Raw genomic sequence first — 4,304 nt, 5'->3', positions numbered from 1 at the left:
TTCAAGAATGTACTTGATTGATCATATAAACATACCAAAATTGCACTCAAACAACACCATAACACAAAACAACATGCATACCTATATAGTTCTACAAATTTAAATAAAAACCTAGCTCCCCTTACTTGGAGGTTGAACTGCTCAGTTTACAGGAACACTTCAACAGTGCCTTGAACAACAAAGACACAACACAAGATCCTACAACCCACCACATTGGTGGAAGAAAACAGCACTTAGAGCTCAATATCTTGCAGAAAACAGAAAGGGGAGGGAACAGAGCACATGTAACTAGTAAACAGTATGCCCTAGGTTCAAAAAACAACGGAGAAAAGGAGGAAACTACTTACAGGTCCAAACGGAAAAAGCAATCGGTGATACTGGAAGCTCTCGACGCCAGGAGTGCCTAGGTACCACCTAATCGGACATGCAAAGCCTCAGTGGAAGGATTTGGTAGAGAGAAGGAGGAGAAAGCTAGAGAATGATGTTTCTAGAGAGAGGCAGGAGTTTGAACTACTGAACCAGGTGTTGTAAAAATTTTATTTATTTATTTATTAAAAGTTCAGGTTCTCAGTTTTTGGTTGTTATATTTGTTTTCTATTGGGTTAAATATGTTTTTGGTTCCTATACTATCAAGCAAATTTGGTTTCAGTCCTGTTATCAAGCAAATTTGGTAAATCTTGAAGAAAATTGTTTTGATGATGGTGCAAGAAGTTTTACTTTAAGAAGATATTAGAATTATTTAAAAGCATTTTGTAGAATTTAAATGTAGTAGGAATGTCTTTAAATTCTATAAAATTTGTATTATTTTAGTAAAATATTCTGAAATAATTCATTATGTGAAGTAATAATTGATTATCATGAGTATAACTAAGATAATCGATTATCACTTCAAATAATCGATTATCACAAGTCTGCCTTTGAAAAATTATTTTGAAAATTCATAACGGACTTGGATAATAGGTTATTACTTACAATAATCGATTATTACTAGCAGTTGGAACTTGACCTTTGATATTCAGAGCAACTGGCTATATATTGGGTTTCTGTGAAGTTAAGAAGTAACGTTGTTGGAAAAAAGCTTTGCAAAATACTGTTTGTCAGAGGAAGTTCTCAAAAGCTATAGTTCAAGTTTCCTTGCTTGGTCTAGTGAATAGGAGAAGCTCACGTTTCGTGTGTCGATAATTGGAGCAGTTCTCTTCGAGATAGCAAGGTGCTCTGCCTGGTCTCGTGAATTGGAGAAGCTCGCGTTTCGTTTGTCGATAGTCGGAGTGGTTCTCTTCGAGTTGGCAGAGTGTTCATCTTCCGGTTCGTTCGTCGAAGGAATGTTTATTTTATCAGCTTTTATTCACTATAGTTGTAATCTGTGAAACATCTTTTTAGTGGAACTGTTAATCACTTTTTACAGTGATTAACGACTGAACGTAAATTCTTTTGAATCGAACTATAAAATTACTCGTGTGATTTTTCTATTCCCTACACTCTTTTCATTTTACGCATATCAATTGTTTGATAAATTTTCTCTTAGAAAATTTATTTTATAAACTGACCATTTTAATTTACAAAAGTGACCTAACACGTTTTTCTCTACTTTAAGTTTTATTCCGCTGCATTACACTCTGTCTGGTACCAACCAACAAGTCCCTCTTCCAAAGTAAGGTACATTTTAGTCCTCATCCTTCTGGAAACCTTAATTATCGTCCTCAATAACTAACTGCGTTAAAAATATGCTGAGTTGTCTAACGGTGGAGTGCCACTTCATTTTTTTTTTGACAGAATCCATCTATCCTAGCTTTTCTCCCTCTCTCTTCCTTCGTCTCCTTCCTTCCATCTTCTACTCCCTCCATCATCTTCACCAAATCCACCAAACGAAGAAACCCACCACCGGTAGAATCCATCATTGCAATCACCATCTCAGCCTCTCTCAACCTAACCTCCCTAGGATTCTTAAGTTTAGCCTCTTCGTACCAAATGTATAAGTTGTTTGATACAGGGACCTTTTTGTAGCTGAAAGCTCGCTTGTGTACATGATGGTTGTGCCATTAATGCATTCCCATTCAAACATGTCATTTCTTGAGAGCTCCTTTTCATTCAAAGGTCTCACACGAACAAAATCAAGAATCCTCTCCTCACTGCCTGCTGAGCCTTGCATTGCCTCCTCTGCTATGAAATGTAAAACCCGGATAAAATAAAAATAATTTTTATTTTTATTTTATTTTATTTTTTAAAAATAATTTATGATACATTATTAGTGAAATGGATGATTTATATTTTTTTCATATGTTAAGTTAAAATGAATAATAAATTGGTGGTTGCATATTGGAATAAGGATTTTGGAAGTAAAGTTGTTTAGAATAGGGAGTAGATAGAAATAATATATTTTTATTGTTTTAAAAAGAAATAGGTAGGAAATCAAATTTTATATGGTTTGTTAAATATATTTTTTTGTGATAATATTAAAATAGTATATTAAAGAAAAACGAAAGTTAATTATTTTATTTGTTGTATAAATAAGCAATAGTTTATTATAATAAGATAATATTCTAACGAGTAAGTTTATATATTACATATATGTATATATAAAATAAATTTAGATTACGTGATATATTATATTAATATAATATAGATTTTTATATATATGCATTTAAAAGAGGTGGGTCGAGACGTTCGTTTTTATATTTAAGNTTGGGTTGTTTTCAGCATAGTTTATCTAATTATACGTATATTTTATATGTTATAGAAGATTTAATTTTTAGTTGAGGAGAGAAAAATCTGTTGGGGGGATTTTAATATTTTGAGTTGTTATTGGTTTTAAATAGGGAGAGAGAAACNCATGTGATATTATTGTTTGGATTTTATCTTCTTTAGTTGCAGGATTTATTTTGAATGAGAAAAGTTAAAAGTGCCTTAGCTTTGTTTTTATTCCTGAACTAGTTAGGATTTATTTTCTTTTTATTTCTTAGTTTTGGTTGGTATGGCGTATGCAGTGAATTAAGGGTTAGGTTTTGGGTTATAAATAAATAAGTAATAAAATAAGGAGAAATAGAAAATGATANTAGGATGACGATATTTAAGGATGTTTTTATGGGGGAGATTATAACATAATTAAGGAGAATATCAAGAAGGATATTTTGGAATAAAAAAAATGGAAAGAGATACGGAGATATTTTAAGTTATTTTTAGGCGGTATGGGAGGTGTTTAAAAATCTATTTAAAAAACCCATATCAGCACTGGTGAGGGAAAATGAGAGCCAACCCTAGTTTTGTGTGAAAAGAGAGTGTTGATAGAGAAGGAGAGAGATGCACTACACCAAGCCGAGAGAGGAAGCATGAGAATCAATATTCCTGCGTCGAAAATCGTAGGGAATCTTTGAAAGCTAAGGTAAGGGGAGGAACCGGTTATATTTTAACACATGGTTGATTTAGGATTTTGATAAGTGTTTTTATGTTACATGAGAATGTTTTGTGATGTGATACAATATTTGTTCTTTATTTGTGCATAGAATTATATCATGCGTGTAGGGTTTTGGGAGGTGATATTTTATCGTTGTAATTTTATATGTTCCTGTGATGATTTTTTTGATGTAGTAATATGTTTTTATCATGTTGTGGTGTTGTATATGAAGTCGTATGTTATATGGTGTAGTAGAATCTTGTGTTTGATGAGTTGATGTTTATCATTGAGATTACGAGTGAAAAGTATTGAGATTGTGTTAAATTGATGGTTGGTTCTGTAACACATATTAGTGACAATGTGTATTGGTTTGTGATTGGTGAGTAAATGAGACCATGTATGAAAGGTGATGAGAAAGACGTGTTGAGCAATGCCTGTTATTGAGAATGTGTACTAAGTTATGATGTGGACATGAAACTATGTTATTTCCTTGTACTGTCGTCGGTCATGTTTGAGTTTTTCGTACTGTGCTACGATAAGAATGTGATGTGGTGGACTCTCATTTAAGAGATAGTGATTCGAGTGTCACTTCCCTCTGCGCGGGGAGGTGGATGTCTCGCCCAAATGACTTCGGCTCATGCTTAGTATAGTGCATTGGTGCGCGTAGTGCCAATGTTTTTACTTGTTAGTCCTTGAGAAGTCGGGGAGATAGGTCGGAAGTTGCGATGGAAGACGACTCGAATTGCCCTGTTAAGGAACAGGTACCTGTTAGTGATAACAGGTCATGACGACACAGTAAAAGGAAACGACATTGGGTCATGAATGGATTGGTTATGATATTGATGTTGTGATGAAATATGTTATATGTTTATATTACTCTGTGATTAAAATGAAATATGCTTTATTGTATGTT

Source organism: Vigna radiata, unplaced genomic scaffold (assembly GCF_000741045.1).
Source record: "Vigna radiata var. radiata cultivar VC1973A unplaced genomic scaffold, Vradiata_ver6 scaffold_212, whole genome shotgun sequence".
Classification (NCBI taxonomy): Eukaryota; Viridiplantae; Streptophyta; class Magnoliopsida; order Fabales; family Fabaceae; genus Vigna; species Vigna radiata.
Note: the sequence above shows the minus strand (reverse complement) of the source record.